The sequence below is a fragment of the Vitis vinifera genome, chromosome 16 (genome assembly GCF_030704535.1).
Source record: "Vitis vinifera cultivar Pinot Noir 40024 chromosome 16, ASM3070453v1".
NCBI lineage: Eukaryota > Viridiplantae > Streptophyta > Magnoliopsida > Vitales > Vitaceae > Vitis > Vitis vinifera.
In genome coordinates this window covers 8,183,267-8,209,933 of record NC_081820.1, presented here as the reverse complement: position 1 = coordinate 8,209,933, position 26,667 = coordinate 8,183,267, and the positions used below count along the sequence as shown (strand labels likewise).

The 26,667-nt window shown below is 33.0% G+C and overlaps 1 pseudogene; it reads right to left on the bottom strand.

Moving 5' to 3' along the window:
• Positions 1–1,465: 1,465 nt before the first annotated feature.
• On the bottom strand, positions 1,466–26,100 carry LOC132255286 (uncharacterized; annotated as a pseudogene).
• Positions 26,101–26,667: the final 567 nt, after the last annotated feature.

Sequence of the window (26,667 nt, the reverse complement as noted above, 5' to 3'; positions counted from 1 at the left end):
ATCCAAGAGCCATCATGGGCCTTCTCAAACTTCATTCGCCCCAAAGACTGCTCGTCATATGTGTCATACATGATAGGGGCCTCGAAATGTGTCTCGCGGCTCAAATCAACCCTGACATCCTTGAATACTCTTGTGAGGAAGCGACCATAGGGGAGTACGCGGGTCTTGCTCTCACAGCAAGATATCATATGCATCATCATCAGGTACCCTACATGAATCCGTCTCCCTGTTAGAATGGAATCCATTATGAAAGCCTCGAGGTAGGACACCTTGTCTCGATGTCCGCCGAGTGGCAACAAAATGGAGCAGACCATGTGATGCAGGATACGACTGATCACTATCAGGTTATGTGCAGAGGGTTTGCCCATCCCCTGGGCATCGACAAGTCCACACATCCTCTGAATAGCCTCTCTGGGCTTAAATCCCGACACCGTGGGCCACACCTTGGACTCATACACCCTGAGTCCAACTGATGGTATAGCTAAAATCCGGCAAATGCTCTCCGGACTCAAGATGATCTCAACTTCTCTAACAGTGGAAGTGATCGGTCCTCCAAGCCCGTAGGTCACCCGTGAGTAGAAAGCGCGAATCAGAGTCGGGAAGATAGGCTCCGAAATAGTCACCACTGGCAGCCATCCCATCCGTCCAAATATCCCCTCAAATCCAAAGTACTGAAGCTGGGAGAAATTGATGCTTCTCCCTGGAACAACTTTCCTCTGGGCGAATTTTTGTTTATATCTTTGGTAGTCTTCGACAGAACCGAAGAGAGCGATGTCGTACCTCGTCTTTCGGCGAGCCTCAGACTGATCTGGCTGTGATGGCTCAGTAGGGCGCTTGCCCTGAGCCTTGGAAGCGGCTGACTCTCTCCTAGGCGCCATCAGAAAGGCTGAGATGAAGGAGACGAAGCTGAAGAGAGGAATACACACACACCTGAAAGCCCTCAAGGGCGGGAAGACACTGACGCAGGCTCTGACGCGCGAACTGAAGAGGAAATCGGCCAAATGCGAAGCCCTGGGTCCCAAAATCCAAAACCCTAGCCTCTAAAATCCAATCTGTATCTCTCAGAAAGCTGTAATGGCGTCAAAAATCCCTTGAGGGCAGCTGGAACGACACAGGGGTTGAAGAACCAGAAGAAATGGGTAAGAAACTGAGGCGCGGGAGGCTCTTTAAATTCTCAACCCCGACGAATCGGTCGACCGGTTACTCAACCGGTCGACCGCCTGGTCAACGGTCAACACGGTCAATGTTTCAATTTTTGTGCATTTCCTTGTCTCGTGATCCTCCCCCTACCCTTTTCAGTTGAAATCCCCAATTTTTTATGCCCAATGCCAAGGGAATTTTGATTTTTTTTTTTTTGGTCAAAATTTGACCTTTTTCCTAAGTGTATTTCTATATGATGCAAATGATGTGAATTTCATGCACTTATGAGGCATATTCAACAAGAATTCATCAAGCAATCACAAGATCATGGAGAAATCACCCCTAATTGTCTTCTAATATCAACAAATTGCTCTTCACTTAGAGGTTTTGTAAAAATATCGGCAGGTTGATCCTTTGTGCTTACAAACTCAAGAGTAATATCTCCTTTTTGTGCATGGTCTCTAAGAAAATGATGTCTAATTTCTATATGCTTGGTCCTAGAGTGTTGTACGGGATTTTTTGAAATGTTTATGGCACTAGTGTTATCACATTTTATAGGAACATGCTCAAAAGACAAATTAAAATCATTAAGAGTTTGTTTCATCCAAAGGATTTGTGCACAACACAAACCGGCTGCTATGTACTCGGCTTCTACCATTGACAAGGCTACCAAAATTTGTTTTTTACTATGCCATGAAACAAGTGAGTGTCCTAGGAAATGACAAGTGCCACTAGTGCTTTTCCTTTCAACTTTACAACCGGCAAAGTCGGCATCCGAATATCCAATTAATTCAAAGTTATCACCCTTAGGATACCATAGGCCTATGTCCATTGTCCCTTTCAAGTATCTAAGAATTCGTTTTACGGCACTTAAGTGAGATTCTTTAGGACAAGATTGAAATCTAGCACACAAGCATACACTATTCATGATATCGGGTCTACTAGCGGTCAAATATAGCAAAGAACCTATCATGCCTCTATACATAGTTGAGTCAATGGATTTACCTTTCTCATCTTTGTCAAGCTTGATGGATGAGCTCATTGGAGTCTTCATTGTTTTAGCCTCTTCCATGTTGAATCTTTTGAGAAGGTCTCTTATATACTTTGGTTGATTGATGAAGGTTCCTTCCTTTAGGTGCTTGATTTGAAGTCCAAGGAAGAAGTTGAGTTCTCCCATCATGCTCATTTCGAACTCACTATGCATGCATTTGGAGAATTCTTCACAAAGAGAGACATTAGTAGCTCCAAAAATGATGTCATCTACGTATATTTTCACTAAAAGCATGTCATTTTCTTTGGTTTTTATGAAAAGAGTTGTGTCAATCTTTCCCATTTTAAAACCCTTTTTCAAGAGAAATTTACTCAATCTTTCATACCATGCTCTAGGTGCTTGCTTCAAACCATAAAATGCCTTTTTAAGTTTAAAAACATGATTAGGAAAGTTAAAACTTTGAAATCCGGGTGGTTGTTCAACATAAACTTCTTCATTTATAAAACCATTTAAGAAAGCACTTTTCACATCCATTTGATACAAGACAAAATCTTTAAAACATGCAAAGGCAAGTAGCATTCTAATGGCTTCTAATCTAGCTACGGGCACAAAGGTTTCTTCATAATCTATCCCTTCTTCTTGATTAAAACCTTGGGCTACCAATCTTGCTTTATTTCTAACAATTATGCCATTTTCATCCATTTTATTTCTAAAGACCCATCTAGTTCCAATAACACTTTGATTTGAGGGTCTTGGCACTAATTCCCATACTTCACTTCTTTCAAATTGATTTAACTCTTTTTGCATGGCAATCATCCAATTTTCATCAACTAGAGCATCATTTATATTTTTAGGTTCAATTTGAGAGATAAAAGCAAGATTATTGCAAATGTTCTTGAGAGATGATCTAGTTCTTACCCCACTAGATGGATTACCTATAATTTGATCTTGTGGGTGATTGATCACAAACTTCCAATCTTTAGGAAGATCTTGGCTTGATTCACCTTGCACTTGATGAGGAGGGGGTAGTGCCAATGGTGATTCTTCTTTCTTGAGATCCTCTCCAACTTCTTCTTGTTGCCTTCTATCTTCAATTTGCAATTTTCCCATGGAGGTATCCAAGCCTAAATCATCATCAAAGCTTTCTCTTTCTTGGAAAGAATTGTTAGATTCATAAAAAATAACATGGATGGACTCCTCTATAACCATGGTTCTTTTGTTAAAAACTCTAAAAGCTTTACTTGAAGTTGAATATCCAAGAAAGATTCCAACATCCTATTTTGCATCAAATTTTCCTAGATTGTCTTTGGTGTTTAATATAAAGCATTTGCATCCAAAGACTTTGAAATAGCCAATGTTGGGTTTCTTGTTTTTCCAAAGCTCATAGGGAGTTTTCTTAAGAATGGGCCTCAAAAGAATTCTATTTAAAACATAACATGAAGTGTTAACTGCTTCGGCCCAAAAATATTTAGGTAAATTGTTTTCATTTAGCATGGTTCTAGCCATTTCTTGAAGAGTTCTATTTTTCCTTTCAACTACCCCATTTTGTTGAGGAGTTCTAGGAGCCGAAAAATTATGGTTAATACCATGCTCATTGCAATAGTCTTCAAAATCAATGTTTTCAAATTCTCTCCCATGATCACTTCTTATACAAGTGATTGTAAAACCTTTTTCATTTTGAACTTTGTTGCAAAACTTTGAAAACTCATAAAAAGCTTCATTCTTTTGACTTAAAAACAAGATCCAAGTGTATCTAGAGAAGTCATCCACAATAACATATGCATAAGATTTTCCTCCAAGACTTGGTGTCCTAGAGGGACCAAATAAATCCATATGCAACAACTTAAGAGGTCTAGTTGTTGAAATGAAATTTTTGTTTTTAAAAGAATTTTTTATTTGCTTTCCCATTTGACAAACTTCACAAATTTTGTCTTTTTGAAAATTCACTTTGGGAAGGCCTCTAACAAGTTCATCTTTGTTGAGTTGGGAAATGAGGTCCATGTTAGCATGTCCCAACCTCCTGTGCCACAACCAACTTTGATCATGCATGCTTGAAAAGCATCTATCATGGCCATCATATTTTGAAATATTTATAGCATAGACATTATCACATCTATGGCCCATGAAGATGGTTTTATCATTTTGAATATCTTTGATAATGCAATGAGATGCTTCAAAAATTACTTTAAAACCTTTGTCACAAAGTTGACTAATGCTTAAAAGATTATGTTTTAAACCATCCACTAATAAAACACTTTCAATAAGAGAGGATGTGCCATTACCAATGTTGCCTTGACCAATTATCCTTCCTTTTGCATTGTCTCCAAAGGTGACGTATCCTCCTTTTCTTTTTGTGAGGAAAGCAAACTTGGATTCATCCCCGGTCATATGTCTTGAGCAACCACTATCCAAGAACCACTTATCCTTCTTTGATCCCTACAAAATAAAATTCAAGTTGATTTAGGTACCCATATCTTTTTGGGTCATTGAGGGTTAGTAACTTTGGATTTTTCAATCCAAACCTTTTTAGCCTTAGTGTTTGAAACTTTTTGAGATCCATTTCTTAAGGGACATGTGCTACTAATGTGCCCTCCTCTTCCACAAAAGTTACAAATAGTAGAGGGACTTGCACTTGAGGATTCTTTTACAAAATAGTTTTTAAAATACTTTTGATTCTTTGAGGATTTGAATCCTAGCCCTTGTTTGTCAAAAACACATTTTTGGCTAGCTAGAATAATTTCAAAGGATTTTTGCCCACAAGAAAAAATTGAAAGAGAAGAGGTCAACCATTCATTTTTCTTTTTCAAAACCTCATTTTCACTTCTCAAAATATCATTCTCCTTTTCAAGATGAGTTTTAGATATTTCATCAATTGAAAATTTTTCTTTCACTTCTTCAAGCTCTTTTTCAAGTTCTTGAATTTCTTTTTGAGAGAATTATTTTTCAAACTAAGTTTTTCAAAATCCTCATATAATTCTTCAAAAACATCATGCATATCTTCATCACTATAGTTAGAGTTTACTTCATCAAGATCATCTATTGCCATGAAGCACATGTTTGCCACTTCTTTCTCCTTTTCTTCTTCGGAAGATTCTTCACTATCACTCCAAGTGGCCATCATTGCCTTTTTCATTCTTCTCTTTGCTTCACTTTTGTAGAGAGGACAATCATATTTGATATGTCCCGGTTTTTTGCATTTGAAGCATACCAAGTCTCTTTTATCTTCCCATTTCTCCTTGTCACCATGAGATGATGATTCCTTCTTAGAAGGGTCTCTTCTAGAGGTAAATTTTCTTCCTCTAAACCTTTCATTCCTCATGTATTTGTTAAGCTTTCTTGTGATGAGGGCTAAATCATCATCTTCCTCACTTGGTTTTTCTTCTTCAACATCTTCTTCTTCCTTGGTTGTAGCTTTGAGAGCTATGCTATTCTTCTTTTTGTCTTCACCCTCTTGAAGCTTCTTTGTCGAGTTAATCTCATATGTCATCAATGACCCTATGAGTTCTTCCATAGGTAGCTTAGTCAAGTCTTTTGCTTCTTGAATTGCGGTGACTTTAGTATGCCACTTTGATGGGAGTGACCTCAATATCTTCATCACCTTCTCGGATTCTTTGTAGGTCTTTCCCAAGGCTTCAAGACCATTGACAATGTCGGTGAACCTAGTAATCATCTCAACAATAGTCTCATTTTCTTTCATTGAAAACAATTCATAATTATGAACAAGTAAATTTATTTTTGACTCTTTTACTTGATTTGTTCCTTCATGAGTTATTTCAAGTAATCTCCAAATTTCTTTAGCTGATTTGCATTGACAAATTCTATTGTATTCATTTCTATCCTTGGCACATTGCAAAGTAAAAACAACCTTAGCATTTAATTGAAAATTTCTTCTATCAAGCTCATTCCATTCTTGCTTGGGTTTTGGGACTAAAACTCCATCAACAAGCTTAGTAGGAAAAGTTGGACCATCTTCAATGACATCCCATACATCTAAATCGGTTGATTGTAAAAACCAAGTCATTCTAGTTTTCCAATAGGGATAATCAGTTCCCGTAAAGAATGGAGCTCTATGTTTTGCAAAAATTTCAGTGTGGGATGAGCTTGATGGAATAGCCATTTCCTCTTAGACGATTAGGTCTTAACAAGAGGTCTAGCTCTGATACCAATTGAGAAAATAAAGGCTATAATTAATTAAGAAAAACACCCAAGAGGGGGGTGAATTGGGTTTTTCAAAAATATTTTCAATAACAACAATTTCAAGCACAATATAAATGAAAGTAAAGAGATAGAGTTAGAGAATTCAAACTCGGGTTTTATAGTGGTTCGACACTTCCTTGCCTACGTCCACTCTCCTCAATCTCCTAACCGAGTGAGGGTTCCACTAACTTGAAGCTTCAACCAAGCTTCTAATCTTCTTACACTTGGATTCCGGCTCCAATGGGCTCTTACACAATCTCTTCAAGAATTACACCTCTTGAAGGCTTAAACGCTTGGCTTTTACAAGAATAAAACACTCAACCTAGCTCAAGGATGGATCAAATACAAAACAAGGCTAGGATGACTCACAAAGGTGCACTAAGGAGTATGCAAATGATGATTTAATGCACCAAGGAATAAATGAGAGCTTTTTGATCAAGAACAAGTAGGTAGACAATTGATTGCAAGTGTTCTCTTATTCATAAATGAAGTGGAGCTCTTAATTTATAGGTTTCTAAGCTCGGGAGTCAAAAAAAGCAAAAGGTACCCTCGATCCTCAAAAAAAGCAAAAGGTACCCTCGACCGGTCGAGCTATGGGTCGACCGGATCACTAGCCGTTGGTCATTAAATGCTTTGACAGGTTACCGTTGCCTCGGCCAGACCTCGACCGGACCTCGACCGGGAAGGGTGTGAACCTCAACCGGGAAGAGAAGGATACTGGATGAGAGAGAGTGTTTTTTGACACTCCTCGACCGGTCCTCGACCGGACAGGGTCAATCGGTCGACTGGTTCCCTAACCGGTTGAGCCGGTTGGCCATAGCCTCGACCGATTGAGCTTTTTGGCCCCGAAAACCTTCATTTTGAAATTCATTTCTTTTCTACTACTTAGGCAAGGTCTTTAGGTGAATAAATATGTTAGTTTTAAAACATTTTGCCTAAGGTACATTTGATAAAACTCGGGTTTGAATGAACTTGAAAGTTTAAAGAATAAACCGAGTTTTCAAAGATGCATGAAATGGAATGAAAACCTTAAGTGCACCCATGCATTCATCTTACATTCATTTCCTATGATCAAGGGACTTCCAATAATCTCGATCTTGTATCCATTTGTTCCTTGGATGAATTTTCGAAATTATACCTGAGATTCTTTACCATTTAAAACAATTAGTCACTTAACCATGGTTTGTTATCATCAAAACCCGATTAGGAGAACCCTTGGGCTAACACAAATATTTACCAAAATAGGATCTAAATGAAAGCCATTAGAAACCTTTACTTTTGATATGGATGTCCCTAAATCAATTCTACTCAGTGAAGATAAAGAAAAAAAAATCTAGAAATCTTATACACCTAAGATCTTCAGCCCGATGACTCAAACCATGATCTTGACTCTCCAAAGTGTGGACTTTGGAAGAAAGGAAAGCTATGTTGTCTCTCTGGAGGTGAAAGACAATTGTCTCTTAAAAGGTTATGAAAACCCTAACCCCTAAGGGGTATTAATAAGGTTCCCCTACTGGCTTAAGTGACTTGAACCCACCAAGACCTAAGTCACTTGAGCCCACCAAGGCTTAAGTCACTTATTCTTATCCAAAATGGGTCCTAATTGATTAATTAACTACACAGGGTCATCTAATTAAATAATTAGCCCAATCCAAAGAACTTATTCGTTATCCCCTATGCAAGCTTATGCAATTACCAAAACACCCTTATGCATAAGAGTGAACCAAAGGTCAATCCAACCCTTATAAACTATACCATCATGATATATGAGCTCAAAGAAAAGACTATTAGGACCCATAGGAGTATTGGCTTCCTCAAAATCCAATTCTAAAGTTGATTCAATATTCCACTAAGGAGAATCAACTGCACTCCAATACCCTATGTAAATAACAAGACAAATCCCGAGTCCTTGACCTATTATCCATTGCATGCAGACTTCTTGTGAACTAGTAGCTATAATCTTACAAGGTAGTGCTACCACCTATCAAGATTACCCCTCTAATCCTTGAGTTATAGATTTCACTTATTATGTGATCAATTGACATACTCTAGTTCTAAGAGGCATCTGTCAAATTTCCACTAAAGAAAATGTTATGGCCATAGTCTTCTAGATCACATAGCCTTTAGATCACCTAAGGGGACACATTATCACAATCCTGCAAGATATCATGTTGTTTTTATTGAGAATACTTGTTGCCACCAACCTTTATCAATAGTGACCCAATCTATAAGGATATATGACCACTTTAAGATCTAATCCATAGGTCAAAGGCTCCTATTGACTTGGACACAAGCTCAATATTCTCTCTAGGTTAAGAATTCATGCGGTATAGTAGCTTGGTGAATCATGAAAATTAATAGTCTTACTTTATGATTCATCTAGGCCCAATCTAGTGCCCATCACTTGCACTAGTGCACTCAACGTGGGAAAACCATCCCAACGGCCAAGACAAGTTATCCTTTCAATTAAGAGGTAATGTACCACAATCTTAGATGGATTACCCAAATTCATGAACCAGTTGTGGACAACTCATCACTTTGTAAGGAACTCATGACTTGGATCTTCTATGCAACTCCTAACGTACCTTAGTCATGTATAATGCAAGTGATGTTGGGCGTGTATGCTCAAATAACCAATTAATAAAAATGAGATAATTAAAGGAAATTAAGAAACATAAATAAATAGATTTATAAATGAATCTCAATCTATTACATTATGTCATGCTTTTTAAGGCTTAATCCCAACAATATATATAGGGATCAATTAAAATTGCTAAAGGATGGTAGAGTATGTATTAGGGTGAACAAATTTGTCCATCCTTTGGATTTCCTTATTTTGGACACTTCTATTATTTGTAGTCATGATATTGGGAAAACCCATGTTAGCCACTTGTAATGTACCTATAAATTATAGAAATGGGTAATGCAAATGATTTTTGGTAATGTAACTTTAAACATGAATGTATTTAACTTGTTAAAATAGCCACATGTTTATGATTGTTTTATTGATGAACAAACATATTTAATAGATGTTTTGATGGAATAGGATGCTAATTTTTGCAATGATAAAGGATCCAACTCAAATTTACTTGGTTTAATATATGGAATCCTTTTTTTTTTTATTAATGATTGTGTGAAATTTCATGAACTCTTTGTAGGCAATGAAGTAACCATATTCGAAAGCAAGATTTGAGGAACTTAGAGCAAGTATTAATTTCACCACTATCTCTATCCAACCAACATAGAGAAAGAGTGGAAAATTTTGTTTTCGGTACTTAAACATGCCTTTCTTAGACTTGAAAAGACTTTTCCAATTCATCTTCCTTAATTGAAAAAAAAAAAGGATTTTGGAAATCGTTAGGAATCAAAAGAATGGCTTGGTTGGACTTTCTCAAACTTGAAAAATATTAACTCTTTCATGTATTCATAGGATATTCTTAGAGGATGAAATCAAACTTAGTGGAGAAATGCAAAGGAGGCTAAATCTAGTCATCAAAGAAGTTGTAAGGGATGAAGTAACCAATTTATTGAATGTAAGTATGATCTACCTGTAGACCCCAAAATTTGTCCCAAACATACTACCCCATTTCAAATAGCAAGTGAGTGACCCCACTCAAGTTGTACCTAAAAGTTTAGAGTGACATTTGTAGAGAATGAAACATGTAAATTAATCAAAACGAGAGTCTTAATTGATTGGATATAGGAAATTAAATGCTATCACATGGACCATTTCCCCCTCGTATTCATTGATCAAGTCCTTGAAAGAGTAGTTGCTCATGCCTGCTATTATTTAGATGGCTATTCAAGTTATGACCAAACACATTCACATGTTCATTTGACATATTTTCCTATAGGTTCATGTTTTTGAATAGTGCAATGCACTTGTGACCTTTCAAAAGTGTGTGATTAGCATTTTTATTGACATAGAAAAAAAAAATGATTTTAGAATTATTCATGAATGATTTTATTTTATTTTTTTGTTTTACTTTCATGTGTGACTTAGAGAAGGTGTTAATCAAATGCAAAGAAAAATGGTTACTCCTTAATTGGGAGAAGTGTCATTTTGTGGTAATTTCAAACATTGTTGTTAAGCATATGATGTCATCTAAATGCATATAGGTTGATAAGTCTAAAATTGATTTGATGTCTAATTTCCCTATTCCTAAATCAATGTGAAATGGTAGATCATTTTTAAGTCATGTCGAATTTTACATACTTCATCCAAGAATATAGTCATATCTAAATCCTTATGCAAATTGTTGATGAAAGACATTGAATTTATATGGAGTTTTGATACCATGAAGCTTTTGAAAAAATTAAGACAAAGCTTAACTTAGCCATCATAATGTAGCTTTAGATCAAAGTTTACCTTTTAAGATCATGTGTAATACTAGTGATTAAGACATAGGAGATATATTAGGATTGAAGTAGGGATAATGAACCTCATGTCATTTACTATGCCAACTAGTAAGGTTTTTAATAGTGAATTACACAATTACTAAATGTCTTAATTGTTATGCTTGCATATCCTTTTATAGGTTGATAAAGTGACACTTATCATCTCCTAGTTGGAATAGAACACAAAGCATATTGGGTACTAAAACCATTTGAATTTGGATATGAATGTAGAAGATGAGGTAAGGGACCTCCAATCAAATGATATTAATCAACTAAGAAAGGAAGCTAATGTGAATTCAAGGATCTATGAATAAAGGATTAAAGCTTGTAACAATAAAATTAGTTGAGTTTCATCCCTTAAAGAATCGTTTTTTATGACTCAAAATGATAATTTTTTTTTTTGGAAAGTTTTGATCTTGTGGACTAGACTGTCATAGTAATGTGGAACTTCTTGACTTGAAGAATGATAAGGAATTCAGACTGTCTAGTACATGGGAATGTGAAATATGAATAAATATTTGTTTTCATTTCTATTTCTCCTTGAATAGGAATGAATTTGGTGATTTAAAGTTTTGTGTTTGGATGCATATAGGAGTGTAAAGTTAGAATGATTATTCATTTCAATATTAAGTAATAACGGGAATGAAAATGAAAAAAGAAATAAATCAATAATAATAATCGTACATCTAGTTTTTTATTTTCATCTAGAAAAAAAAAAAAACTCTCACAATATGCATAGTTTAATTTAAATTTTCATTTTTATTTAAAAAACATCTTTAAGAATTTTTTTGCCAAATAATAAAAACATATTTGAGCAAATAATTTAAAAATAAATTGCTTGTAAAAAATTTATCCCACTATTTAGTTGTTGTTCTCTAAAACCAAAGTAAAATCAAAAACTATTTTTCTAAATTTTTTACTAAAGAAATGAATTTCAAATAAAAAATAAAGACTGTGTATTGAATTTATTAATAATTTTAATAATTTTTAAAAATAATTTGAAACTAAAAAAATATATATAATGACTATAAAAAAATAATAGACATAATTAATGTTTTAAATTCTTTAATCTTCTAATTTTTAAGAATAAATTTAAATTCAAATAACTAAGTAATTAATTATACAGTAAGTAAAAAATCTCAAAATATCATCTCTATAATTGAATAATAAATGTGTGTATATATATATATATATATGAAAATTTAGCTAAGTTATGTCTTAAAAAAATTAATTTAATTTTTTTTAACTTCATTTAATATAAAATGGTATTATTATTATTATTATTATTATTATTATTATTATTATTTTAAAATACATCAATTTTACTTTTATAAGATGTTAATATCCATATTTTATAATATTTATAAAAAAAATGTAATTTATGATTTTATTATAATATTAATATTTATTTTTTTATTAAAACCATTTTTTAATTTATTTATAATTAAATTTTGTTTTTATTTTTAATAAGGCTTGCATTAGATTTAGCTTACATTATATAAATTGAATTTACAATTTTTTTGCAAAATCAAAATTAAGAATGTATTTTTGAAAACAACATATCTAAAAAATATTTTTGTTTTTTAATTTTTGAAATTTATTTTTAAAAATAATTTGCATTAATGAATCCAAATACCTCATATAAGTGAAATTTCATTTCCTTTGAAATCATTCTTGATTCCATTTTTTTCGGAAATTGAGTTATCCAAACATGGGAATGGATGAGAAAAGAAATAAGATTGTCATTTCCACTCCTTATTCCTTTGTACCAAACGAGGCCTCAAAGTACATTGTTTAAAATTTAAGCCATTTTTTTATATTGCTAAAATTGAAAAGGAAACTCTCTTTGTTTCACACTTCTCACTCACTAACTAGCATTTAAGCTACTTCCTTTTATATGATAGTATGTTAGATGTTTTTATTTCATTTTGGGTTTATTACACTTTACCCCCTCAACCTATACCATGTTTTGCACATTGTCCCCTCGAGTTCAAAATCGAGCAATGTACCCTCCATACTTTATAATTGCAAACAATGTGCATTTTCTGAGTCACAATGTTACATTTTTTAATGGAATGACATGTGCTTTGTGCATGATCGAAGGAAAAATGGTCATTTTTTTAATCAGTGAGGACGAAAGAGTAATTTCATTTTAAATCCCCAAAACCCTAACCCAACCCTTCTTCTTCCTTCCTTCGTTTTCTTTCACCACATTTTTACCTAGTAATTAAAGCACTGAATTGAAACACAATCACAATCCAAAAGAACCAAATTCAAATCGTCAAAACAAAAAATGATTGAAAAACAATATAAAAATCCAAAAAGAAAATCAATTCAAAAGACAAAAAATGTTTGACAAACAAAAATCTGAAAATGGAAACTTTTCTTAAGCATTTCTACTCCTTTCTATCATTTAAATTTTCGCGAAGAAAAAAAAAATGTAGAAAGTACAAGATTTGGAGAGTTTGAAGCAATTGATAACTTAACAGCGGCAAGATAGGTTTCATAATTGTGGGAAAAATTGGGGAGGAATTTATCGGCGTGGTCAAATATTTGGAAAGCAAGGTCGAGGTTTTGCTGGTGATTGATCATCAAAATGATGTGTTTGGGGGAGGCATTGGGGCTAGGGTTTGATTTGTGAGAGTGACGATGTAGGATTTAGGAGGGTGGAGTCCTTGGTAGCAAGGTGGTGGTGCGATGGGTGGTCAATGAAGGGATCCACGATGGCACCAACGACGGCAGAGGCAGGACAAATGACGGAGATTGAGGGAATGAATGAACGAAGGAAGAAGGAGGGTGGGTTAAGGTTTTGAGGTTTTTTTAAATGAAATGACCCTTTTGCCCTCATTTAAATAGGTTATGTGGAGAGCACATGCACCTTCCCGTCTAATTAAGGTAACACTGTCACTCCAAAAATGCATATTGAATGCAATTATAAAGCATGAAGGGTATATTGCTCGATTTTAAACTCAATGGGGCAATGTGTAAAACACACTATAAGTTAGGAAGTAAATTGTAATAAACCCTTTCATTTTTATTGATTTGATCCTTGTAATTTATTAGAGAGTGTTTAGTACACAAGGGTGGGGAATGAGAATGAATATTTTGTTTCCATTCCCATTCCTTGAATAGGAACGGATATGGTGATTCCAATTCTTGCATTTGGATGTATTTAGGAATGTAAGGTTTAAATGATTACTTATTTTCATTGAAAAAAAAAAACTCGCACACTATGCATAGTTTTTAATAAAAAAACTATTTGATGTGTAATTTTTTTTAAAAAATATTTGTTTTAAAAATTTATACCACTCTTTATTGTTGTTCTTGAGAAAAAAAAATTAAAAACAAAGTAAGAAGTTTAATAATTTTTAAAAATAATTTGAAACTCAAAAATATACATAATGACTATAAAAATTAATAGACATAATTAATGTTTTAAGTGCTTTAATGAATCTTCTAATTTCTAAGAATAATTTGAAATGAAAAATCTGATTAATTAATTATAGATTAAATAAAAAAAATTCAAAGATTAAATAAAAAAAATTTAAAGATTAAATAAAAAAATTAGAATATTATGCCTTTACTTGAGTACTATAGGTATGGTAATGAAAATTTTGACTTATTTATATCTTAAAAAAAATTAAAATTTGTTTGTTTTTAAATTCATTTAATATAAAATAGTATTAGAAATTATTAATTTTACATTATTATTATTATTATTTAACAAAATAAACCAATTAAGCTTTAATAAGATATTAATATCCATTTTGTATAATATTTATAAAAATATAATTTATGATTTTATTATAATATTATTATTCATATTTTATTAAAAACTATTTATTTTTTAATTTATTTATAATTACAAACTATTTTTATTTTTAATAAGACTTGAATTAAAGTTAGTTTATATTATATAAACGGAATTTATAATTTTTTTACAAAATCCATTTTTATTTTTAAAAATAATTTATTCAAAAAGGTTTTTGATTTTTTAATTTTTAAAAAGTGTTTTTAAAAATAAATTGCACTAGGGAATCAAAATACCTCCTACTAAGGAATGAATTGAAATCCCACTTATAAGTAGAATTTCATTTCCTTTGGAATCATTATTGATTTCATTCTCATCTTCACTTGAACTATCCAAACATGAAAATGGATGAGAAGGGAAATGAGATACATGGATTCACACTCCTCATTCCCACATACCAAACATGGCCTTAGGGTAATTGGTAAATGGAATAAAAAAACTTAGTTCATATCAATATTTCATAATCATAGATGCTACATTAGGTATTGAGGGGGAATATATGCATAAAAAAATCTTTAAATTTTGAAAATTTGAAAATATCTCTTTGATGCCTATATAGGACAGGTTCCTAGTAGATTCTACCTAAAATTTTGTAGAATAAAAAAGCCTAGTAATAGGGAATCTATTAGGTTTTTGCAAGTAGCAAAGGTTGGGTAAATTTTTCCAAGTCAAATTAAAAAATTCATAAAGAAATATGTCATTCCTATAAAGGGATGTAGAAGTTGAGTAAATACAAGTTCAAAAATATATCTTATTACCAAGATGACCACTAAAGTTTTAGGGAGGAAAGAGGATACTAAACCTTGAGTGGATTTTATTTTATTGGAGGAAAAATCCTTTTTTTTTTAGCAAATTGTTAACCCTTCATGGGAGGATGAGGTTGAGTGAATATCTTGGAGTCCTTTCCAAAATGACCATTCATATTTTGTGACCATCTAACTACTTCAAGACCAAATGTTTCTCTAACTTCTTACCATCCAAACTAATTTCTTTCACCTTCCAAATTACCCTTTTTATACCATTATAACTTTAACTCCCTCTATCATTCATCTACAAAAACTCTTTAGTCTTTTTTTTTTTTATAGGATTTGTTTTTTTTTTCAATTTTTTTTCTTTGGGACTGTAAGGAAACTTTGAAAGTAAAGTAAGTCTTTAACCTCAATTGTTTTTATTGCAATGTATTTCAATTTTTATTTTATTTTTATCTTTCTATGTTTTATCATTGATTAGAATGAATATTTCATAGGATGTCATCTTTATCTTTTTCTCTACATTTTGCATGGATTTTCAAGAACATCCACGAGGTTTTTGTTCAAATACTATAATGATGAAAGTGTTCTCTCTTGTGTGCTTTCTTATGTTTATATTTCTATTACTTTGCTACTTTTGTGACAAAAAAAGGGAGAACATTCATTGCATGTTTAGTCCACTTAAATAAAGATAAAGAGGGAGAACATTTAACTGCTTAAATAAAGAACATCGGGGGAACATTGAATATTTAATTCACCTATAAATGGGGTGTTAAAGGGTGAAAACAGAAACTCCTTAATTTAGGGAGAGTTAACTCCTTTTTGCATTTTTGAATTCTTTAATTCATTTATTAAGGGAATTTAATTGAATTATTGAAGGAAATTAAACTTGAGACATTGGAGTAAACCAAATCAACCTTAGGAAGCATGATGTTAGAGTTCAAGAGAGATACCTGACATGGATGTTTCTTGCAAAATATTACTGTTTGAATTGATTATCTCTCTAGAACTAATCCTAGTCATAGAAGTTTCTTCCCAATGCTTTCATTACTTATGTTATGGTTGGTGAATGCCCTCTGCAATCTATTGTTAAATTATTGGGTCTTATCTAGCTTTTATTATGTTTGGTTGATTTGCATACATCTATATTCATCTCGAGCTTTGCTTTGTACCTTGGTGTCATTACAAGAATTTATTCCTTTTTCATACTTACACAAGGAATTAAGCAAAATCCCCAACTATCATGTTTTTCTTTCTTGATCATATCTTATCCCACACACTATTTTACCTTTGGTATAGTTTTATGTATGTGTGCAGGTTACAGGGTTGGAACCTCCACACATACAAAGCATTCTCTTAGTTTATTTTTAATTAAGCATTAACGTGTGTTATGTAAGCTCCATTATGAGAGTTTAGGTGGGTTTATATAACGATGTTTTGTCACAAAATTCCCAAAAGGGGAGATTGTTAGAACATTAAGTCTTGTTTATATGTTGGCAATTTTGTTCCAATTAATATTTGGCCATAGAAGTCTTTTTAAATAGTGACTTGCTCTCCATTGAAGATTAAGGGTTGTTGTTCGTCCAACCGGGAAGTCACAAGTATGTCTAAAAAGGTTTGGATTGTGGCTTATAAGGCTTTTTTTAGGTATAAAAAAGTTCAATATCATTTTTGTACTTAAAATTTTTAAAATGATTTTTCAAAAGAAAGAGAAGTCACTCCAGCGGTTAATCCTGCTCAAGCGATCATCCCACTCAAATAGTAAAGATTGCTTAAGCGGAGCACTCAAGCAGTATAAGTCCACTCAAGCGGTCATAATAGTCCTACCAAGCTTAGAAACAAATTTTGGATGAATTTCACTCAAACTCTAATTTGGAAACTTAAGATATTGGGACTCTTTTGGTTTTTGCCTATATATACCTCTCTAATAACCTCTTGAGGATAAGAGATTTGGGCTAAGAGATTGGAGATCATTGCCACACAATTCCTAAACTCTCATTCAATGATTCAATCTTTGAATCATGGGTTGAAGACTTTAATCCCTTCGGAGTGGCCAAATGATCTACTAGGGAGTTGTTGCATCGTGAACATGAATTAAGTTGTAGGTATTAGAGAGAAAGTCTTTAAGGTAAAATGGTTAGATAAATTTGTGTAAGTTGATTTTCAATAGTGGATTTAGATTGATAGGTCTTAGACCTCATGGTTTTTTATCTTCATAGTTTGTGGAGATTTTCCACGTAAAAATCTTGTGCCTCATTGCATTTTTTTTATTACTGCTTATATTCTTATTGATGATATTGGTAACCTTATGATTGATTGGTTAGTTGGTTATTGAGGTTGTTGAATTAGTTATCTTGGTGGTTATGGTTGTTATACCTATAACCAATTATTGTGTTTCCCAACTACTCTCAAGATATATTTTGATTGATTTATTGGATTTTTATTGAGTTTGTTAAGTTGGTTATTTTGATGGTTATTATTATCCCTAATATATGTCAATATATGTTTCATATTAACAATTATATTTATCCTTATCCAATTGCAGAGCATCTCTAAAAGTTAAAAATCATATTTTTATAAACCTAAAGATTTTATGTATAATCCATTTAGTTATTTGGGATAACCCTACTATCTATTGGAGTAAGAAAAAGTTGGTTAAAATTTATAAATATTTATTTAAATTTTTGAATCAGTCATTCATCACCCTTTAGATGTTTTCTATTGAACTTTCGATTGTTATTCAAGTGGTATTAAGAACAATGCCCATTTTTCAGTTTTTTATAATCTTTCTAAATCAAAGGAGAACGTGACAATGAATTTAGTGTTAATGTCAATGTTACTGCTATTGCTAGTGTTAGTGATTTCATTAACTTTAATTTTGATTCATCAATACTTAATTTTGTAGTTGTTTAGAATTTTAGTTAATTAATTTAGTTAATCTTGTGTTTTTGTTTACATGTTTTCAATTTCATTTATTTTAGTTGTAATCCATCAATATTTAATTTTGTAGTCGATTAGAATTTTATTTAATTAATTTAGTTAACCTCTTGTTATTGTTTGCTTGTTTCCAAGTTCATTAATTTTAGTTTTAATCCATTAATATTTAATTTTATAGTTGTTTAGAATTTTAGTTAGTTAATTTAGTTAATCACATGCCATTGTTTTCGTGTTTGAAGTGCAATAATTTTAATTTTTGACCCATTAATTTTTAGTTTAAGTGTTTTGGATTTTTTAGTTAATCAATTTATTTCTTCAGATGTTGTTGTTTTCATATTCTCTAGTTTGGTAATTTTAATTTTGGTCCATCAATATTTAGTTTAAGTGTTTTAGAGTTTTAGTTAATTAATTTAATTAATCATGTGTCATTGTTTTTGTATTTCAAGTGTAGTAATTTTAATTTTGATCAATTAATATTTAGTTTGAGTGTTTTAGAGTTTTAGTTCATTAATTTAGTTAATTACGTGTCATTTTTTTTCGTGTTTCAAGTGTGGTAATTTTAATTTTGATCAATTAATATTTAGTTTAAGTGTTTTAGAGTTTTAGTTAATTAATTTAGTTAATCACATGTCACTATTTTCATGTTTCAAGTGTGGTAATTTTAATTTTGATCAATTAATATTTAGTTTGAGTGTTTTAAAGTTTTAGTTAATTAATTTAGTTAATCACATGCCACTATTTTCATGTTTCAAGTGTGGTAATTTTAATTTTGATCGATTAATATTTAGTTTGAGTGTTTTAAAGTTTTAGTTCATTAATTTAGTTAATCACATGCCTTTTTTATTTTTATTTTTTTGTGTGTTTCAAGTGTGGTAATTTTTAGTTTTGATCCATTAATATTTTAGTTTGAGTTTTCTAGGATTTTAGTTAATCAATTTATTCAATCAAATGCTATTGTTTTCATGTTTTAAGTTTGGTAATTTTATTTTTGATCCATTAATACTTAGCTTGAGTTTTTTGGAATTTTGGTTAATTAATCTAGTTAATCACATGTTATTGTTTTCATATTTTTTAAGTTTATTAAACTTTAGTTTTTTATTCATCATATTTTGTTCGAGTGTTTTTTAGAAGTTTAGTTAATTTATTTTAATTGATCCCTGGTTATTATTTCCTTGTGTTAAGTTTGTTAGTTTTAATTTTTGATTGATCATAGTTTAGTTCATGTGTTATTCAATATTTAGTTAATTCTTGTGTTGTCGTGCCCATGTTTTAGAATCGCTAATTTTAGTTTTTGATTAAACCTTAATTAGTTCATGTGTTTGATTAGAATTCTACGTGTTCATATTACTATATTCACATTATTATATTCTCATACTATGTGTTTGGTTGGTTTTATTTTAGTTCTTTCTTGACCTTATCTTAGTTTACATGCTTTTGAAATCCTAGTGGTTAGTTCATGAATGAATATTTTATTAGTTTGTTTAATCTAAAATGCTTTACTTATTACTTTAGTGATCCTTTGTTCAAATTTGATTTTTTTCTGTAGCCTTCGAAAATTCATGAAGATTGGTCTTTACTCTCACCTTATCAATTTAGTTAGTTGTAAAAATTTCTCTTTGCAAGTTTCTGCTTTCATTCGTTTTTCTTGGCTTTTTATTTCGATGTTTTATTATTTTCAAACAAAATTTTTTCTTTCCTTTTAAAAAAGAAATCTTTTTATCAAAATACTATTTTTCAAATGCATTAAAAAAACACTTAGGAACCATATGATCGAAAATCTTCTTTTAAAGCATGTAACCAGATTTCATTTTGTTCGCACCTTCTTTTAGTTTTTAATGAACTCTAGTTTTGAATGGACTATGAATCCAAACTTGTAGTCTCAAATAAATGGGAAAATTCTTGGCTTTGATGAGTTTAACAATAGTCATGTGAGGTTGGGAATGTATAGACTAGATTCATGTATATCAAATGAGGATTTGGTGAAACCCCTACATAAAATTCATTTTCTTAAAAACCTTTTATTTCCAACGTATTCAATACAATGTATCTTTGAAAAGAAAATTCGATTTGACTTACTTGTGATGTTTCAAAAAAATTTACAGTGGTTGTATAGTGTTTTAAACTTCTTGAAATTGATTTTAGAACTTTATTTGAGTTGAAAATCATTTTAGAAATAGGAGTTATGATTTATTCTTTTAGGTGGTTATGTTTTCACCCAATTTTGAACAACAGAAATGTTTTTGTAAAAATAAATTATTAAATAACTTTATAAATTTATTTTCGCATTTTTCCAAAATTTTAGACTTCCTAAAATTTACTTTTGACATGTAAAATATTTTAAAATGTCTTCAATTAGGAGAAATAATTTTTCTTTTTTATACCTATTACATTGCCCTAACTTTGAATAGAAGGAAAATTTAATTGTTTTTCAAATTTATCCACATGATTGCTTTACCATTATTTTTCTTATAAATTAGACTTTCTAAATATATTGTATGATTTTTTGTATGATTTTAAAGCACTTCTAGATTGGTTAAAAAATCGATTTATGCATACCATTGAATTCTATCCTATTCTAAACCTCTTGGGATATTTTGTAAAATGGGATTAATTAGTGATTCAATAAATTTCTTGGCTACTTGGATGATAGACATGTAGGAGATGTTTCCTAAAAATTTTTGTAATTAAATTTCACTTCTAGATTTTTTTTAATTTTTTTTATGAAGCTTCCTATTTTAACTGCATAGAGCGAACTTGTATGATTGATCACATCGTTGTCCTGTCTTGTCTTCATCATAGACCGCACATTGTCTAATCGCTCTTCATAGTTTAATATCGTATTCTATGGAAATCACACCTATATGATCAATCACGTCGTCGTCATGTCTGATTTTTATTATGGACTGCATCTTTTCTAATCAATCATTATAATTTAGTTTCGATTTCAGCGTAGACTGCACCTGTACTATCAATCACGTTGTTGTTCTATCTGCTCTTCATCATAAACTGTACCCTATTGAATTGGACATGATAGTTCAGTTTCATATTCAGTGTACAACGAAGCTATACGAACAGTCATGTAGTTGTCTTGTCTTGTCTTCCTCATAGATCGCACATTGTTCAATTGGTCTTGATAGTTCAGTATCGTATTCTTCAAAGATCACACCTGTAGGATTGATCACTTCATTGTATCCCCTCCCCCTCCTCCTCCCTCATCCTGTCTAACTAGTCATGACAATTAAGGTCTGATTTCAGCGTAGGCTTCACCTTTACGATCAGTCACGTCGTTGTCTTGTCTTGTCTTCATCATAGACCAAACCCTATTGAACTAGTCAAGACTGTTCAGATTCGTTTTTTTCGTAGAGTTAACCAATACGATTGGTCACATCGTTGTCCAATCTCATCTTCGTCATAAATTGCACACTATTTGATCGGTCTTGATAGTTCAGTATTGTATTTTGTGGAAATCACACTTGTACGATCGGTCAAGTCGTTGTCTTGTCTTCTTTTCATGATATATCACATCTTGTCCGATGGGTCATGACAGTTCAATTCTGATTTCGGCATATACCACACCTGTACAATAAGTCATGTCATTGTATAGTCTGGTATTCTTTATAGATCATATCCTATTAGATCAGTCATGACAGTTCAGTTTTGTTTTCGGCATAGAGCGAACTTATACAATTGGTCACCCTGTCTCGTGTTTGTCATTGATCGCACACTGTCTGATCGATCTTGACAGTCAATATCTTATTCTACAGAGATCACACCTTTATGATCGATCACGTTGTTGCACTGACTGCTTTTCGTGATAAACCACATCTTATCTGATCAGTAATGACAATTTAGTTTTGAATTCAGCGTAGACTACACCTATACCATTTGTCACATTGTTGTCATGTTTGGTCTTCTTTATAAACTATACCCTATCAAATTGGACATGATAGTTTAGTTTCATTTTTGGCGTAGAGTGGACTTTTACGATTGGTCACATCATTGTCTTGTCTCATTTTCATCATTGACCACACACTGTCTAATCGTTCTTGATAGTCAGTATTGTATTTTATAGAGATCACACCTATATAATCAATCACATCGTTGTCCTGACTATTTTTCATGATAGACCACATCTTGTCCGATCGATAATGACAGTTCAATTTTGATTTTAACATAGACCGTACCTATACGATCAATCACGTCGTTGTCCAGTCTGGTCTTCTTTATAAACCGTACCCTATCAAATTGGACATGATAGTTCAGTTTCATTTTAGCTTAGAGCGGATTTGTGTTTGCTCAGTCTTGAGAGTCAGTATCGTGTTTGGCATAGAGCGGACTTGTATGATTGGTCATGTCATAATCATGTCTTTTATTTGTCATAAACTGCACACTATTTGCTTAATCTTGAGAGTTAGTATCGTATTTGGCATAGGGCGGACCTGTATGATTGGTTATGTCGTTGTCCTGTCTCGTATTCGTCACAGACTGCGCATTGTCTAATAGGTCTTAACAGTTTAGTAACGTATTCTATAGAGGTCATACCTGTAGGATCGGTCACGTGGTTGTCCTGTCTGCTTTACGTGATAATCGCATCCTATCCTATCAGTTATGACAGTTCAGTTCTGATATTGGCGTAGACCACACCCATACAATAAGTCACATCATTTTCCTGTATGGTCTTCATCATAGATTGTACCTTATCAAATCGTGGTCACATGGTTGTTCTGTCTCATCTTCATCATAGACCGCACACTGTCCAATCGGTCTTGATAGTTTAGTATCGTATTCTTCGGAGATAACACCTATACGATCGATTACGTCGTTGTTTGGTCTGCTTTTTGTAATAGATTACATCCCATTTGATTGGTCATGACATTTAAGTTCCTATTTCGGCGTAGACCACACCTCTGCAATCAATCACATCGTTGTCCTATTTTGTCTTCGTCACAAACCATACCTTGCTGAATCGGACATAACCGTTCAATTTCAGTTTTGTTGTAGAGCATACCTGTACAATCGATCACATCGTTATCCAATCTCGTCTTCATCATAGACCGTATATTATCTTATCGGTCTTGATAGTTCAGTATCGTATTCTACGAAGATCACACTTGTACCATCGGTCACGCCATTGTCTTGTCTGCTTTTCATGATAGACCGTATCTTGTCCGATTAGTTATGATAGTTCAGTTCCCATTTCGGCGTAGACCGCATCTATATGATCAATCATGTCATTGTCCTATTTGGTCTTTGTCATAGACTGTACCTTGCCAGATCGATCATGACAGTTCGGTTTCATTTTCTGGGTAGAGCGGACCTATACGATGGGTCACGTTGTTATCATGTCTTGTCTTCGTCATTAACCCACACTGTCTGATCGGTCTTGACTATTAGTATCGTATTCTACGCAAATCACACTGTTACAATCAGTAACATCATTGCCATGACTGCGTTTTTAGTAGACCACATCTTCTTCGATCAATAATGATATTTCAATTTCGAGTTCAGCGTAGACCATACCTTTACCATTAGTCACATCGTTGTTCTATTTGGTCTTTGTTATAGATCATACTATGTGCATACAACTGTACCATATACCTATGCCGCCAACTGTATGACCAGCTATTCTGCATATAGTCGTTTCCTTTTCTAATTTTATTTCCTAATTTTAAGAAAGACTTTCTCCTAATCTCCTAAAGTCAAAAGATTAGATTTCTTTTTTAAGGCGAGATGACCTCAACCATTCATATATAAATATCGATGCAATAATCAATTTGAATAAAGAGAAAAATAAAAGGTAGTTTTTTTTTTTTTCCTTTCTCAAATTTCTTCATATATAATCAATCAATAGTCACATATGTTGGCCCCACCAAAGCCCATATTTATTTGCATGAATTAATTCCACATAATCCGTTTTTCTAATGATCATGGAGGAAGGATAATAGAAATATGGATGAATTCCATTATTTTTGGAATTGGAAAATGTATTCATGCTTATGAAAATTAAGAAAGATAAAGAAATTATTTAAAAACCAAGAAAAATAAGAAAATGCATGGCAGCAGAAAATTTAGCAGTAAATAAATTTATTAAAAATAGATTTTATTAATTTGAAGATGTCTAAGGATGAAATTTAAAATCCCGAAATATATTGGTTGAAAATGGATTTGAAAATTCAATACAAAATTACAAATTCCCGAAGCAAGAAGCATCAAGAAGAGGACGGTTTGCATGTGGGACCTCTCAATACAAGTGGCATGTGTGGAGCAAACGGATTTAGAGAGGTGTCTTTTGTCGCCATTTTCTTGTAGCTATCTTGCTGAGAAATTACTCTTTGAGCTGTGGTACTGGAGTGGAACCCACAAGCCAATATCTAGTGCAGTCAATACCCAGCTTGAAGAAATTCAGAGTCATTTCCCACTTCATCTCAGTAGGGCCAACATGTAGGAAGTGATGGACATCCCAACAATTTGTGATAAGAACATGAGTGCCTTGGTCAAATTATATCTTATTTTTGAACCAAAATTGTGGTGACCAGGGAATGATTGCTGTCTAGAACTTGGAGAGTTTCTCATCTGATGGAGCCAAACTGAAGACATCCTCCTCTATACATCCTTCTTCAGCCTTAAAGGTACCCCTCAATTTGCCATTGATTTGAATTGGCTGGACGATGATGAGGTCTTTTAGGTGAGTAGGAAAAGCCTTAGGAAAAGTCTTGTGGGCGAAGGAGCTTTTGCGTCTAAGGCAAAACCAAAGCTCCACAACCGTGAGGGGTGCATTGGATAAACTTCTATTCCAATACTTGTTGTTAACTGTGGTTGCACCGGTGTGGAATCCATAATGGAATATGCTGCATTAGAGTATGGACATCGTCTGTTTCGACATCTCAAGAGCCATAAGCTTTGCTATCCTAGTCTTTGCTTCTCCAGCACCAAGGAACAAAAATTTGTGATTAACCAATGTACCACCAGATAGCTTCAGTGCGGCAACAAGCCCTGCAAGAACCACATATGTCGTTTCCTATATATCACCATTGGGGACGAGATGAGTTGTGTCATATCTTGCAAGCAGCTCAAAAGCATTACTAATTGTATAACTTTTTCTCCATAGTTCTGCTTGACAGTGGACATGGACTCATGCAGAAATTCAGAGTATTCCTTCCTAGGAAGAATGTCCAGCAAGTAGACAATTAAGAACAACCAGCTTCATGTTGAATAACAGTGTTATGATACTTCAAACTGAAAGTATGACCAACTTTATCGAAAACCAAGCTGCAGGTTTCTTTCTATAGAACCAAGAGTTGCATCCATCATGTTAGAACCTGAAACTGAAATGTCCAGATTTGATACCAAAGCAGATTCCAAAGTGCACCAGGCTTTTCTGATTTCTACGGATTAACTCTAGTGTGGTTCATCAGAGCTTAAATTATCATTCTCAAGCTGATGGCCAGCTTTTTTATTTTCGGGAACTACTTCTGTGCTTGACAAAGCTGCTTGATCTTCTTGAACTTGCTCACTTGAAGTGTTGCTTGAGAAACAAGCTTGATCTTTTAGGACTTTTGCATTTGGTACATTGCATGAGATAGAAACTTTCATCTCTTCATTAATTTTAGTCTCCTGCTTCTCTAGATATTCAACAACCAGACTAGAGGTGGCCGCATTAGTTTGTTCAGAAGACATATTTACTGATTGGCAAAAGGGGATGGAGTAAACTGCACACTCGGTGCTACAGGTTTTGCAGAACCAATTTGTGACATACCTGGTACAACAACTGGATAGGTGGAAAATGATGTATTTGGCGGGCCAACACACTTGTAGCGTACATTAGGATGAGCTCCCACAAAATCCTTGTTTTGCATCTTCTTTTCAGCGATCCCCATCAGGTTTTTCAAATGTGAGTAGAGGGTGCTTTTGGAATATAATCTTTTACTTGGTTTTCTGCCATAAACCACAAAAAGCATATTTTCACTGCTTCTGCTTGCACTACTGCCAGTGCTGAGAGAGATGACTTCTATACTCCTTCCCACATCAACTCCACAAGATTCTTACCCACCTAATTGAAGTTTTTGAAGGTTCATGCTTCCTCGAATGAATTCATCGGAAGGGGACTTTGAGTATATGTCCAGATGGTTCATGAGTAACCCCCCTGTATTCTTTGGAACCCGTTGGAAAACATTGCTCAGAGGATGGAATAGATTCAGAGTTAGTAGCCACAGGATCAGCTATGTGCTTCCTTTTGAACCTGTACAAAATGGTTCACCATACGGTCGTCAAATCCACTCCTCTAAGATGGATGTCTCTAGCAGTGGCCTTCACTTCAAAATACATCAAGATGGTTGTCTTTTGAACCTTGCTGCTCAATAATTTGAATATTTCAGTCCCTAACTGATTGAGAATCAAAAAGTAAATTTGAGTTTGCTTTTGAAGCACGATTATCTATAGGTAAT